The sequence below is a fragment of the Harpia harpyja genome, chromosome 1 (genome assembly GCF_026419915.1).
Source record: "Harpia harpyja isolate bHarHar1 chromosome 1, bHarHar1 primary haplotype, whole genome shotgun sequence".
Classification (NCBI taxonomy): domain Eukaryota; kingdom Metazoa; phylum Chordata; class Aves; order Accipitriformes; family Accipitridae; genus Harpia; species Harpia harpyja.
In genome coordinates this window covers 33,562,375-33,577,846 of record NC_068940.1, presented here as the reverse complement: position 1 = coordinate 33,577,846, position 15,472 = coordinate 33,562,375, and the positions used below count along the sequence as shown (strand labels likewise).

At 41.5% G+C, this 15,472-nt stretch overlaps 1 protein-coding gene and 1 long non-coding RNA gene across 2 annotated transcripts in view; both read left to right on the top strand.

The window, feature by feature from the left end:
* The window catches only part of CDH4 (cadherin 4), a 479,858-nt gene that overhangs the window by 170,041 nt on the left and 294,345 nt on the right, over window positions 1-15,472 (top strand). The gene's annotated exons all lie outside the window — the stretch shown is intronic.
* The window catches only part of LOC128141486 (uncharacterized), a 54,403-nt gene continuing 51,125 nt past the window's right edge, over window positions 12,195-15,472 (top strand). Inside the window, exon 1 of the long non-coding RNA XR_008235076.1 lies at window positions 12,195-12,258. This is a non-coding gene — a long non-coding RNA (uncharacterized LOC128141486). The remainder of the gene's footprint in view (window positions 12,259-15,472) is intronic.

Below are 15,472 nucleotides of genomic sequence, written 5' to 3'. Positions count from 1 at the left end.
CCATGTTCTCAACAGATGGCAAATGTTTTCATCTACTTTTTTTGCTAAGTAGGTTTTATCCTCAACAGTTTTTTATATTATTTCCACCAAATTTTCTTGGATGCAAATACTGTGTTTTTATTTCGGTTTGGTTCTTGCTTGGCTATAAAATTCATCTTAAATAATGTGGGTTATGCTTGTTTTAATTTTCCACTATCATTTTAACACTGGCAGCTTAAAGTATATTTATGATACAATCCAGTGTTGGAAAATGAGCTGTAATATACATTATACTCAGTTTCCTAGAATGTAAAAATATCTTTGCAGTTATATTCTAAGCAATAACTGTCCTTAGGGGCTAAAAAAGCACATGCAGTTTACTTTGTTTCTTAAAGTTAATCATCACAAGTCAAATGTACACTTAAAAAGCATTAAATGCTGAGATAAAATGTAAGGAGTACTTTGTGGTTTAAAACCATGAAAGATAATACAAAACATTTTATTGCAAAGGGAACTTTGTATTTCCTTTTACAGAAATACGCTCTAATAACTGATGATCAGACTCTTGCATTGGCCACATACAAAGCTACAGTGACAGAATACCAGATTAGACACAGTGAACTGCACCATTCTGGCTGAGTAGCCAACCAAGGAGGAAACTGCTGAATTCCTAATTTTGATCCAAGTGACTTGTTACTTTTCATGCTCTTCACCCTATGTCTTATCTCCAATCTATTGAGAACATAAATTTCACTGTTGTGGTTTCTTTATTTATTTATTTTAATTATATTTGGAAGTAGAGAGTAAACAGCAGAAAGATGAAACAGAACAGAGATTTCACTTACCTTCGTGTTTTCAACCCATGTGTGAATTTCCAGGACCGTTAGTAGAAATCAGCCGGCCAAACGCCCATGCAGCACTTACAGTGTTGGGCAGCCTCCTCTGACTTGTTTCCTGCATGATTCATGACTCTTTGCTTGGTATAAATAATTCGAATTCTGCTTCTTGCTGAGAGAGTTTGAGTAATGTGTCTTCAGAATGGGCTCAATCCTTAAGTGGGGAAATACCAGCATTAAAAGAAATAGCCTTTTGGTCAGGACCAGCAAGTTGTGTGTCGTAGAATACTTTATTCTTGGAAAGTTCTCCACAGATCAACTATAAGAAGAGTAAAACAGGATACACAGGTTGGCTAAAATACATTTAAAATAATATATGAGAAAAGGAAGGGAATAATCTTTCTCATTAAATGAGCCCAGCAAGTAGGATGGCATTGTTAGTGTGGTAGAAGGTATATTTCCCATTATTAAGTATATTCATATGACATGAAATGTCTGAGACTGAAAGCAATTTATATGTAACTTAAGGAATAATCGATATTGATTTGGAATGAAGAATGCTATAATCTTGTTTTTGAAAGATTCATACAACTGCAGTTGTGTGAAAACTTGATTCTAGTACACCTTCCCTCGCAGCAATGGACCATAAAGATTGATTATACATTAAAAGCAATATTTGGGTGAAAAAATACGCTACGCAGATTTTCAACTCTCTTTTCTCTAGCTGCATTTTCTTTCTCCTTTCAGATGTGCAAGCATGAATGTTTCCAAGAGGGGCCACAAGTATGGTTAGACCCCGGTGGTGTAATCATACCTAACACTTAGACAGCAGTTTACACCTTTGCAGCACTATACAAATGAATGGATTCATTCTCAAAACACCTTTGAAAGAAGAACTCTTTGAATATTGCATATGAAGAGGGATTGATGAACAATCATATTTGTAACTTATTTTTCATTTTCCAGGAACACTTGTTCAAACAAGTTCCTGCTTACAAGGTGGTTCATGAATAAGGAAAACATTTGTAAATACTCAAGCAAAATACACTGTATGCACAAGCGTTTGCATCAGTAAAATTTTATCGCTTTGAAATCTCTTTTTGGAGATTAGGGAACAAAAGCAAATTCTACTTTGAAAGGTTACCGCAACACATAGTTCAAGGTATAAATGATATATACTCAAAGTAGTGATTCTGGTAAGTAGTATATATTGGCAGCTTTGCCTGGTATTTGGTAGTGCATGGACATACACTTTTTTTCTATTTGCTGTAGCTTGTGCTTCAGAATCTAGATTTTTATTAACTGCACTAAAAAACATTCCCCCCAACACACGAATAATGCTGTGGTTTTGCTTGAAAAACTTACCTTCAGAGTCTGAAAGAGAAATGTGTAATGATTCATTTTTCATTTCTGCAGCCAACTAGAGGTGGAAGTTCTAGGAAAGGCATACTTTGTATCTTGCGGTCTTCTGGATTCTAGTTCAGGAGCCTGGTGATGGAACTGAACCATCAGTGCTGCTTGCTGTGTCAGTGCTGAGTAAGCCACAGCAAGAAAAGGCAGCAGAATAATGTTATGAAAAGCTACAGAATCTGGTAAGAGTAGCTTTTGTCCACCTAGTTTGCAGTTAGTGGTGCTGGTTATTTCAAGGAAGTTTTCTGGGTGTCTGGAAAGGCACTGATTGGGGCTTCTCCTACAAAAAGTCACTGCTTAGGGCTCTGTGAGGAAACAAAGAGAAATAATTCCTTTAAAGTTCTACTAACTTTGAGAAAGCAGCACAGCGATACTCCAGTTAGCACACCACAACAGGGCTTTCACTTCTCTCAGTTTTAGTGCACATACCTTCTTTTACTACTTCAGCTACCTCAGTGTATTTGACTGAGAAGGTTTTCGATTTCTTTCTTTTTTCAATCACTTCCTAATTTTCCGTACGTCTGGCACTTGGTAGGAGTTCCTGTGCAATAGGTGTGAGCAGACCTACTGTCTGAAATCCATCCAGCCTTCTCCAATGCTTTATCAGTTTATTACAGGAAAAGTCATCCTTAGGGGCTTGTGTGTTAAATACTTCATTTGAATGTGCGTAGTAGGACTGTTGCTTCCTGTGCAGTGCTTGTGTACATATTTATTTTTGGGAAAACCTGCACAGAAATATGGCAACTTTACTGCACAGCAGTCCTCTGGCCAGAGCTGCGGTTTTGGTTATTCGTTGTTGCTGCTGAGGTAGTGCAAGTTTCTGGGTAATTATTGAGATAAAACATGACATTAGCTATTGCCACGTAATGTGACAGCTGGTCTGGATCACCTATACCAACAGTGGGTGGAAGCAGAATTGGTGTGCAGGAGGCATTGCCCATGTGTTGAGGAGGATGAGGGTTATTTAATAACTGACACAAAAAGAAGTGAAAGCCCGAAGTAAATGTGGAAGGTTTCCAGTATCACCAAAATTGCAAGGAAGAAGAAATTTGTACAGACAAAGCCTAAATTAAGAATGTACTTGGGAATTGTGCTTGTTCTCAAGACTTCAATCCACATGTGTGCTTCCCCTGCTATTGCAGCATGTTGTCTACTAAAGTTCATTGGTATTTTTCCAAAGAAATCCTGCTGAACAGTTGCTGTAGATTGTGCTGTACAATTGCTTGAAGCCACAGTACCAAATATTTGAAAACATTTGGAGCGCTAAATGTAGTTAGAGGTGTTTGTTTGCAGTGGACAAGAATTTTGCACGGAGGTTGCTGGACATCGGGGAAGCTGTTTATCAGCAGATGCTCTATTTTTCTAGTTCAGGATTCAGAAGCAGTGAGTTTTATCGTGGACTTGGAATCCAAACAAACTGCTACTGTGGTAATATTGTAGGTTATTATATTAAAATATAGTTTGTCTATGATGTACAACCTTCTTTTTTTCTAGTTTCTGAACATTCCTGAATATTTTTACTTAGTGGAGATGATGAAGGGTATCCACGCTTAGGTGATTAAGAGGACCAAGTTCAGAACCTGAGCCTTAGAGATGTATTAGCCACACAAAACCAATGCTGTGAAGAGAGGAGCTGTGTTGCCATCATGGTAATTCCAAACGGATTTCAAACTGTGACCATAAAATAGTTCTTAAGGCAGGTTAGATGTGATTTTTTTTTTTTTTTTTTTTTTAAAGTGCTTCTCTGACCTGATGGTAACTTCCTGGTTTTCCTCTTTTAGAAGTCCGGATCTTTCATTTTTCATCGTGTCAAATTCCTGAAGAGTTTTGTCTTTTAAATTCAAATGATGTATTTATTGGCTTGGAAATAAATGCATGAATGCCAAAATAAATCAATGAAAGAGTATCAAAAATAATAGAAACGAATGAGGCAAACATCACTATAAATGGGAAACAATGAAACCCTGATCATTCCAATTTGACATCCATAAATTCGCAGTGAGGCTGTATGTACATTAAGTTAACCATGCATGTAAGTGTTTGCAGGATTGAGATCTGACGTAATATTGTGTCACAGAAGTGCATACTTAAATGCATATACAAATTAAAGCACATATGAGAAAGTAGATCAAAATGGAATTGAGTAAACAAGACTTAACAGTGTCCCCAAACTAATACTGTTATGTAATTCTTAATTGAAAACAGTTAGGAGCCTATTTTTGTGTATGTAGTACCGTATCTAAGCAACATGTACCTATTCTTTATAGGATATTGCAATCGGAGGAAAAAAGGTTCTCCTCTTTGAAAATGTAAAATGGCTTGATACATTTTTGTTTATTTTTCAACTCCCTGAAACAAGGTGACTGCGAACAGTTGCATGCTATTATGGTGCAGATGGTTTTGAAGACACTAAGATAGGGGTCAAGAGACTGTAGTTCTCACTCTGCTTGTGACTTTCCAGGTTACCTTCAGCAACTTACTTCCATCTACTTTTTTTTTTTCTCTTCTCTTTTCCTCTGCTCTGTATAGTCATGGTTTTGGAGGGCATCGCTTCCTGTGGTTTATTTGTATGGCATGTACTGTATGCTTGGCTCTTGTCCTTAGAATAGTTCTTGCTGTACTGTAGTAGTATGAGAAATGGTGTTTAAAATGACTGTTTTACTAGAGCAAAGCTCAGCTTCGTTCCTTCATCACCTTTACCGGTAAAAAGTGGTTTTGTCCTAGGATCTTATGGCATGACATTATCATTGTCTTCCTCCTATGGCAGCAAAACCCTCCTGAAATTGGGAAAACCTCAGGTCAGAAACAATACAGACACATTGCTTAGAAAGACTCAGTCCTCATGTTTTAGTAAAAAGAATCACCATTCATAGAGTCCAGACCTGTAAAGATGGGGCTCATTTCTGGTTTATATGCACGTAAATTCCATGATAGTCAGGTCAGTGCAAAAACTCACCTTTGAACCACATCAGGAGAAAGAAAAGAGATAGCACCATGCATAGCAGTAGCACAATACCCTGGTCCTGAAACACCTGCTTGTGTTCTGCAGGCCTGCCAGCTTTTTGACATTTTTAATCTTGCCACTCTCTTTTCTTTTTTCTTTTTCTGTTGGAACAATAATAAACCTATGAGAAGAGGTGGCTGTTGTCATGCTGATCTGAGGTTTGAAAAATGTGAGTTGGCTTAAATGCAGTTGTGGGGACTCCATTCTTGCAGAGCTAGGATGGTCTGGTTTTTAATCATTCTCTGCCACCACCTCTGCATGCCCTCCATTTCCTTCAAAAGTCTATACTGAGTGACCCAAAGCCAAAAGTGATATTGTAGCACCAGGCAGTGGAATCGCAGGGATATAAATTATATATCAGGCAAGCTCTGGCTATACTATAGAGAGGCTTGAACATGTACAGTAACATTGCTTTGCGAGTCACCTGTCTATAGCGGTCAGCAAACTGCTGTCCCAGGGGTGGCTGTAATAGACAGCCTTTGGATGAGTTTGTTTGGCAGCCTGCTGACCCCAGGCTCCGGTACTAATCTCTGATCAGTAACCATCTGCTCAATGCAACCCAAACGACTAAGCACTTTTCTAACTGTCAGGGATGACCTGGAGAAACTCATGGGGGAAATAAAACTATCAGCCACTGATTGGAATACTGATAGCCATCATTTAGTGTGGTGCTGCAGGAAACCAAATTATGCCTGCCTTGCTGCTCAGTGATATTGTCAATTTGAAGTTAAATCTTCTTGATCAATCCAGGCTCAGTTTTGCCACCTTTTGTTGTATTGAATTACGCTTCCTAATGGGAATGGTCTCCTGTAATCCAGCGGTATGCATCACTCTATAAGAAAGTGCAGTTACAGGATGTGGTGTTTTAAAAAGAGTTTGTGTGTTTTCTCGCCTTACTTGCACCAGGCTCTGATCTGAGTTTTTATGCAGGTCTGGAGTTAATTCTTCAGAGTGAAAGGTATTGTGATAGTTTCACTGTGGTGCAAACATGCAAAGAAGTTGTTGGGTCATTGGAAATCATTGTATATCGAGGAGAGATTTACTTTTGTGACTTGTCCAGCTCTTTAATTTGTCATGGAGGCAAAGCACAGAGGCTTTTGTAGTTACTCATCTTTGAGCAGGAAACAGACTTTTTGGCTCTGGCATGTGTAAACTGATGGAAGCCAAACACCTACAATACAAATCCTTGTCAGTCACTGTCAACTAATGTACACCATTTCCTAAACATCTGTTCAGTCATTACCATATGAAATCTGTGGTACCACAAATGTCTGCATGTTAAAACAGAGATCTGTATTTTAGATGCCCTAATTGAGTTTTAAATGTTAATTCATTACCTGGGTCACAGGACACAGAGAGAAGTAAAGTTGTTTGTGAAAACTCGGAGACCAATACTGCAATCCTCTCTTGGTGTTTGCTCTGGTAAAACTGTGGCTGGCTCCTGCTGGGGTTCAGAGTCAGCAACACAGTATTTGGCCTTGTGGGAAGGGTTGATGACAGTCTGTTGACACCCGTAATGCAGTATCATGGTGATACCAGCCAACACAAAAATGATCATGCACCAACGCATCATGGTTTTCTGTACCTATGAGACTGGTCTTCCTGACCCTCTCTCTGCTGCCCTGTGTGGGTTGGTCTGACACTACTCTGCATTGCCTGCAGAAGTCAGGTAGCATATGTGACAGGTTAAAGGGTATTAAAGGGTTAAAAAAAGAGCAAGGTGTGAAAGGTTTTCATGCAGGAGCTTCTTTTGTTCAATGTGCCGTTTATGGGAATTTTTCTTCCCAGTGGGCAAAGGCTGTGCAGGAATAGACTTTAATATTGGTTATGTGAAAGATTGAAATACTGATGCATATTCCTAGGCAGAATGTGTTGCGAGTGGTGGGCAAGTGCTCTGTAGTCTTTCCTAAATCAAAGCACCCTGCTTCTTACAGATGAGTCCTGGATAGGAGTGCATTTCTGACCATGTTCAATTTTTTGAAAATGCAAACGGATTTGTCATGCTAAAAAGGTCACACGAAGGAATTGGAGCACTGGAAAGAAGGTTTAAAAAATAAATCATATGTAGGTAAAGGAATTTCTTTTCTGTCATCTAACTCTAGACATGGATCTTTCAAATGAAGTTGGCTCATGAATTTATAGGGATTGACTTATAACCTTGCCATTTTACTGTGTCATCTTATTTTCATTCTTCGTTGATGCAATGATTACTGATAGCATGTAAAATAGTTTCTCTTTCCTGGTAAAGAGTCTCCTTGCAACTTGTGCAATCACTTGTACCTTGACATTTATTCCAAGATGCACTTAATACCTATTTTTTTATATATATATATATATATATATATATATGGGTCCTCCTTAGCCTGAATAGTTCTATAAATACTGAAAAGAGCATGAACACCTCTTTCATATGGACTGGCTCAGGAGAAAAGCTGAAAGATGGACTGTGTTTTTCTGGGTACTTGATGACCACTAAAAATTTACTGTAAACTGCCTGGAAAGTGAGGGAATGTATGGGAAGAGGGAGATGCATTTGACAGAATCAAAACGATGAGGAGAGGTGCAATGAGCAGAAGTGGGGAGACTTCTGTGAGGGAGTTCATGCACTGAGCTCAGGACTAAAGGGAGTCTGTGGTGGGATAAACAACAGCTAAACTGGAGCTGGCAAAGGTTTTCCTGCAAGAGCCCTCAGTTTTTCAGTTCTGGTGCTGTCTGGTGGCCCCAATCCATGATTCGGCTCCGGGGCAGGATTGACCAAGCAGCTCCCTTAGCAAGTCTCAGGCAGCCCGAGCCGAGGCTGTGCTCAGATCTTGCCTGGGCTTGTGGCCAGGGGTGCTTGGATGCCAGTCGGCAGCGCTTCAGAAGGGCAGATGGAGCAGAACTCTTGTGCTTTTGTGTTTCCGTCGCCACTTGTAGCACACAGTCAGAGCATGGTGTACCTGGCTCCAATTTCCCACATGTGGAGGGGCAGTCCGCTCATTTCTCGTTGGGGCTTTGCCTGGCGGCACGACCTGGCTCTGTTCCCAGCTCCAATGGGCTGGGAGTGACGGGCTTTCTCTGGTGTGCATCAGCCAAGGGCTCGGAGGAGGGCGATGCCAAGTCAGCACACTGGCTGCTGGAGTTGGAAGATGCTGACCCATATATTGTGTTGTAGCAGTGCTTTCCTTCCCTGCCCTCCTCTGAGGGCGCCGTGCCTGGCTTGAGTGCCATAGTGCTGGGACTTGGTGCTGGGCAGTGAGTCTCTGCAGCCACAAACTGAGCAGCTGGAACTTAATCACTCCAGCTATCCTTAATTAAGCCTCTGAATACCCCTATCTGCTAGCCAAGTTAGTGTTAGCCCAGTCCTACAGATGGTGAAACTGAGACACAAGGAGGTTAAGTAACTTGCCCAAGGCTGTGCAGTGAATGGTGACAGATCTCGGATTAGAGCTTGCGAGTTCTTGGCTCACAGTGGCTCCCGCAGTCTGCTGGACCGTGCTGCCCAGTCGACCGGTTTGGTCATGCATGCTGCTTGCATCAGAGCTTTCTCAGCCATAAAATCTTGTCTCCCATCTCCAGAGGAAAGTCTGTCATCCTCTCAGCACAATCAAATCACTGAATGTTTTGGGGTTTTTTCATTTATTGATTTAGTTTTAACTGTTACTTCAGCTTCTCAGATGATTCCCCCAATCCTCCCCGGATCACCTAGCTGATCATAAAGGATACTTTATCATTTATGCTCTAACTGAAAAGTCCATAGGTGTGGAATAGCTTTCATTGTTCACATGCTATTTGAAAGCCTTCGCTGCATCATGCCATTAATGTGAAATCACAGGCTAGCTGAGCAGCAGTTCTTTTTATATGCCTTATGGTAAATAAACAGGTGCTTTGCAAATGGTGGGTGGTACATCGGTATCATCATAGGAGATACTGACACAAATACTGGTCTTACACAAGAGGCTGTTATTTTTCAGAGATACTTTGTGCTGAAAAGGTCACGTCTTCCTGCTACAGGCAGTTGCATTTTTCACCAGTTAAAGTCCCGACTCACTCTGGAGATGCGTTGCTCTTCCGCCATTCCAGGGGAGGCTCCATCAGCTGCTGCATGATGCTTTCCCCAGCCCCATCATACCGCATCTCTCCATAGCACAGTGAGACCCCAGCGTGTAGCAGACCCCTTCCATCCTCTGCTTTGCATAGAGACCTGGGTGGTTTCTCACAGCCAGCATCCACACCTTTTCACTACATAGTTGATGTGGACGACTAGGGAACGGGGACCCCTGCACCAGCCACAGTATGCAAAGGAAAGTCTAGGTGCAGCCTCTGCAATGCTGCTGCTGCTGCAGTGTTTTCTGCAGGGTCTCAGCTAGATTAGGGTCTGCCCCATGCTTGTATCAAATGCCGCGGGCAGCGTTGTTTGAGGATGATGGGGTGCACCCCTCGAACACTGGAGTGAGAGAGGTGCCATTTGGCCCTCAGATTTCACGTTGTGAAGCAACTTGTTCATGTCATAATCTCCTAAGGATTAAAAGGGCTAAAAAAAAAATATATTTGGTTATGTGATTGTAATGCCATGGATGGATGACAAAGAGCAGAACACAGCTTCTGGCTACCAGGCTTTCACTGCAAACTCTGCTTCAGATTGTTTAAATGTTTTTCCCTTTCATTCTGCATGTTGTGCATCTCCACACTTCCAGCTTCCTGCCACTACGACAATATGAAATGTCAAAAGAGAAAGATTATTCCTGCAGTATCTCTAGCCCAACTGGAAGCAGTAAGTGCCAGAAATGTTAGGCAAACGCCTGTTCTGACTAGACTGCCAGCTTCGTTTTGACGGCCCAAAAGGTTCAGGTAGGTTGAGTAAGCTTTGGATAAGAACCCACGCTTCTGGGTGCTTATCTGAACTGAACAGCCAAACTGTTTGAGATCTGCCCGTTGCTTCTTGAGACCAGATGTAAACCCATATTGTGCTTGCAGGGATGGAGGGAGAGCTGGCATGCTTGTTTATGCATACTTAACTGTTATGAGGATATTAATTACTATTATTTAGCAAAATTCTACTATTAGAACGCAACTTTAAAAGAAGTATTTCTGATTACTTATTTTCATCTACTTTGTTCTCTGCTCACTTGATGAGAGCTGAGTAAATAATTCAAATATTTTCCTTTGAGGAATTCTTTATTAAAGATTTGACCACAAAATCCTTAGAGTGGTTCCATATTTGAAATTATTTGTAAAAGTCTTCGATGCATCATTCTGGGGTTTTGCTTTCTTTTTGGATTGCTATTATTGCCAAATTTTGTGATACTGGATTTCTGCATTATCCTGTGCTTTAGCTTCCGTTTCTGTATTTGACTGTTACACAATTACCCAGCACAGTATAAACTGAAATTTAGAATTGAATACAGAGTTGGAAATTATTTACAAGCTCAAAATCTGTTGCTGTCTTATTCCTCAATGTTAGCTACAAAACCTGAATGCTTGAATGTTTGTAAAAAGTGGTAACAAAAGCTTTGTAAATGTCGTTGAGCCGAATCTGAATCTTGGCTTTCAAATTCAAGAAACCTTTTCCCCCTCACTCTCTATCTCACTCTAATTTCTATTGTAGTTCAGATTTACACAGGCCTTGAGTTTATCTGTAAATCTGATTGCATTTACCCTACTGTAGTTTTCTGTCTTCACAATCCATAAATATATTCTTATACCAACAATATATGGATACCCATCACTGCTGACGGGGAGCACAACAGCAGTTCAGAGCACAGAGCGGGAAGGAGAAGGTGAGAAATAAGGATTATTCTGCCCTTCAGCAGGTGGAAGTGCAGCTCCATTTCCCACTTTCAATCCACGATGGCTCCTTCACCGTGTAATAACACAGCCATGTCAAGGGAACCAATAAAATTTTCTATCCCCAAAATAAATACATAAACAAATAAAAATCCCTGTCTAAGAGCTTGAGAGGGAAGGAAATACAATATTGAATAGAATTAAATTCAAACCTCAGGTATGCTTCAGGCATTTCAGGACAAAGAATCACATTGTTCTGGGTGGGACTTCAGGGAAGCAGAGGCCATCATTTGTTGTCATCAACACTTGGATTGAAGTTTAGAGGGTGTCCTGGTTTCAGCTGGGATAGAGTTAACTGTCTTCCTAGTAGCTGGTACAGTGCTATGTTTTGAGTTCAGAGCGAAGAATGTTGATAACACTGATGTTTTCAGTTGTTGCTCAGTAGTGTTTAGACTAATGTCAAGGATTTTTCAGCTTCTCATGCTCAGCCAGTGAGAAAGCTGGAGGGGCACAAGAAGTTGGCACAGGACACAGCCAGGGCACCTGACCCAAACTGGCCAACGGTGTATTCCATACCATGTGACGTCCCATCCAGTATAGGAACGGGGAAGTGGGGGGCAGGGATTCGCCGCTCAGGGACTGGCGGGGTGTTGGTCGGCGGGTGGTGAGCAATTGCACTGCGCATCATTTGTACATTCCAATCCTTTCATTATTGCTGTTGTCATTTTATTAGTGTTATCATTATCATTGTTAGTTTCTTCTTTTTCTGTTCTATTAAACCGTTCTTATCTCAACCCACGGGTTTTGCTTCTTTTCCCGATTTTCTCCCCCATCCCACTGGGTGGGGGGGAGTGAGTGAGCAGCTGCGTGGTGTTTAGTTGCTGGCTGGGGTTAAACCATGACAGAGGGTCTGAAAATGTTTTCAGAAGGAAAGTGGTACTATTGCTGGTTTGGCAGAGCAATAAAAGGAATACTCAAATGTACCAATTAAGAGGTGTGAATGGCATTTTTATGGCTTTGTTCTCATGCAGACTTTCAGCACAAATGCATCCTGTATTGTAAGCTTGCTTTGGTCTGAAATGATTCACTCTGATTTATATTCTTTAATTAAAGGCTTTTAACATTTAATTATATTGGGAAAATAGCATTGGTGCTTAGGTCAGTTTATGGCACAGGAAATAATCTTATTTTTATTTTCTAGGCCGTGATTGCAAAACAGAACTTCAGAATCTCCCCAAGTGGGCAAACCTCCCAAAACATTAGGTGTGCAGAATTGTGCATGCACTTGCACAGCTTGCATAGCAATCCATTTATTGCACTTACCTGCTTTGCATGCATAATCACATTAATTACTTGGGCAAGCTAGCTATGCATTATGTGTATTTTTACAATCACTTGTACTGTACGCTTGTAAATATAACTGAGCTTTTTCTAACTGTAGTATATAATGTAATGAGAAAATTATCTGTGGAGTGGTAAAGTGGTAGCTTCTATATTGCCAGGAAGGATTTCCAGCATGCAGCAATTCTAGCTGTGAACATATCTGATTAAATTACATGAGTTTAGAATGAAAGTTGAATCAGTAAAAAGTATTTTCGTCTTCTTACTGAAGGCCAGAATTTTCAAACTGGGTGTTCAGCATTCTGTAGCAATTTTTCTCCTCTTCATCATAATCCCCCCAAATGATGTAAGTAAAAGATTGCATAAAATTGATACATGTTTAACAATTAAAAAAAAAAATAATCCAACTGACAACCATCAAATTGTACAGTACATATTTAGCTTACAGGAGATGGATGTATTCTGCAAGGCCACTTAGCTTTTTATCTTAAATTCTTGGATACAAGCCTACCCTTCCAAAACTCTCAACACAAAACTCTCACAGGTTGTCTCTATCCACCTGCCAAAAACTGTTGAAGCAGAAAGGGGAAAAGATGAGGACTGCAAAGAATCCACACTTCTTCTGTCACTCAGAGATAACTAGGGTGGCTATCTTTTCTCTTCCTGGCACTGTCATCTTTCTTACCTTTGGTACTATTGTTCCTTGCTGGTCTCCAGTTTTTGTCTTGATTAAGTATGCAATTTGAATATTGGTGCAAGACTCATTCATTAGATGATGTCACGATTTCCAGGCACTGCATATGTTGCATTGCTAGGTGGCACTTAGCAATGTTTGGATCCCCATCTGTTACCTCAATTTGGCACATTGTGCCTGCACTTTAAACTCTAAAATGTTATGACACTGTTTCCTACGTTTCTGGGTGCCAGGTGGATTGGAGCCATTCCTCGAAGGATGTGCCTGTGCAGTGTAAAGGAGTAAATAACTTGGAATGGGCATTTGTCCTTGCTGTGAAGGACTGAGGGTGTCATTGTTCAATAACCAGCACAACCGAAGCCAGCTACTTCCCAGAGTAATACTCCAGCTTCATGTTAATTATTTACTGAAAAGATGACAGCTATTTGGACATTGTTGACTGTGGTTGTGTTTATTTCGGTAAACTGCACATGTCTCTTGTAGCAGAGATACTTTCCCATTACTGCATCTCAGCACATCGCAGAAGTACGTGGTTGTGTTAACTAAGTAAACTTCCTGCAATGTGTCTGCTAGTTTGATAATCCCGTCACAGCCAGTTTGTTCTATGAGTCTGTTCTCCATGTAAAGGTAGTGAGAACTACATCCCTCCTTGTCTTTGTGTCCTTTCTGTCAGATGATTACTTACCCAGTAAAGCTTTGAAACAATTCTCCTCTCTGTCTCTCAAGCCATCTTTGCCATCCCCCTTTCTCTATATGTCTTCCGAGTTTGTTAAAAATTAAAAGCCATCTTTCTCCGTTTTTTCTTCACCCTTTTTTCCCTGGTTTGGGTGGAGAGTTGGGCCAGATGACCTCCCAAGGTCCCTTCCAACCTAACTAGATAGTGGTCTTTCGCTCGTGCTCTTCCTGCCTCTCTTCTCACTGCAGGTTCCTAGTGGGCACCTTAGCAGCTCGTATGGAATGATAAGCACTGGAGCGGTGAAGTCAAAAGCAAGCGTTTTAATTATATTATGCAAAAAAGATAAAATCCCCTCAAAATAACTTCACTAACAGTGACATAAATACTCAGTTCTGTCTGTACTTCTCCTAAAATTCATCAGAATTTAACTCCCCATTGTGTTGGTATACTTGAGAATTGGGTTAAAAGAGCTTGAAACTGGAGGAAATAAACTGGTTTGTAGACGGTGCAAATATTTCAGTACTGACCTGTTTCCAACACGTTATTTTTAGTGTATGACATTTTCATAGAATCATAGAATCATAGAATCATTTCGGTTGGAAAAGACCTTCAAGATCATCAAGTCCAACCATTAACCATGCCCCCTAAACCATGCCCTGGAGTACCCTGTCCACTCGCTTTTTTAATACCTCCGGGGATGGTGACTCAACCACTTCCCTGGGCAGCCTGTTCCAATGCCTGACAACCCTCTCAGTAAAAAAAATTTTCCTAATATCTAACCTAAATCTCCCTTGCCTCAACTTGAGGCCATTTCCTCTTGTCCTATCTCCAGCTACCTGACAGAAGAGACCAACACCCACCTCACTACAACCCCCTTTCAGGTAGTTGTAGAGAGCGATAAGGTCTCCCCTCAGCCTCCTCTTTTCTAGACTGAACAACCCCAGATCCCTCAGCCGCTCCTCATAAGACTTGTGCTCAAGGCCCCTCACCACCTTGGTTGCCCTTCTCTGGACACGCTCAAGCAGCTCAATGTCTTTCCTGTAGTGAGGGGCCCAAAACTGAACACAGTACTCGAGGTGCGGCCTCACCAGTGCCGAGTACAGGGGAACAACCACCTCCCTGTTCCTGCTGGCCACGCTGTTCCTGATACAGGCTAGGATGCGATTGGCCTTCTTGGCCACCTGGGCACACTGCTGGCTCATATTCAGCCGGCCGTCAACCAGCATGCCCAGGTCTTTCTCTGCCGGGCAGCTTTCCAGCCACTCTTCCCCAAGCCTGTAGCGCTGCATGGGGTTGCCGTGACCGAAGTGCAGGACCCGGCACTTGGCCCTGTTAAACTTCATACAATTGGCCTCAGCCCATCGATCCAGCCTGTCCAGATCTCTTTGTAGAGCCTCCCTACCCTCAAGCAGCTCGACCCTGCCTCCCAACTTGGTGTCGTCTGCAAACTTGCTGAGGGTGCACTCAATCCCCTCATCCAAATCATCAATAAAGATATTAAACAGAACAGGGCCCAACACCGAGCCCTGGGGAACACCACTCGTGACCTGCCGCCAACTGGATTTCACCCCATTCACCACGACCCTCTGGGCTCGGCCATCCAGCCAGTTTTTCACCCAGTGAATAGTGCACTTATCCAGGCCACAAGACGCCAGCTTCTCAAGGAGTATGCCATGAGAGACAGTGTCAAAGGCCTTGCTGAAGTCTAGGAAAATAACATCGACAGCCTTTCCCTCATCCACTAGGCGGGTCACCTGGTCATAGAA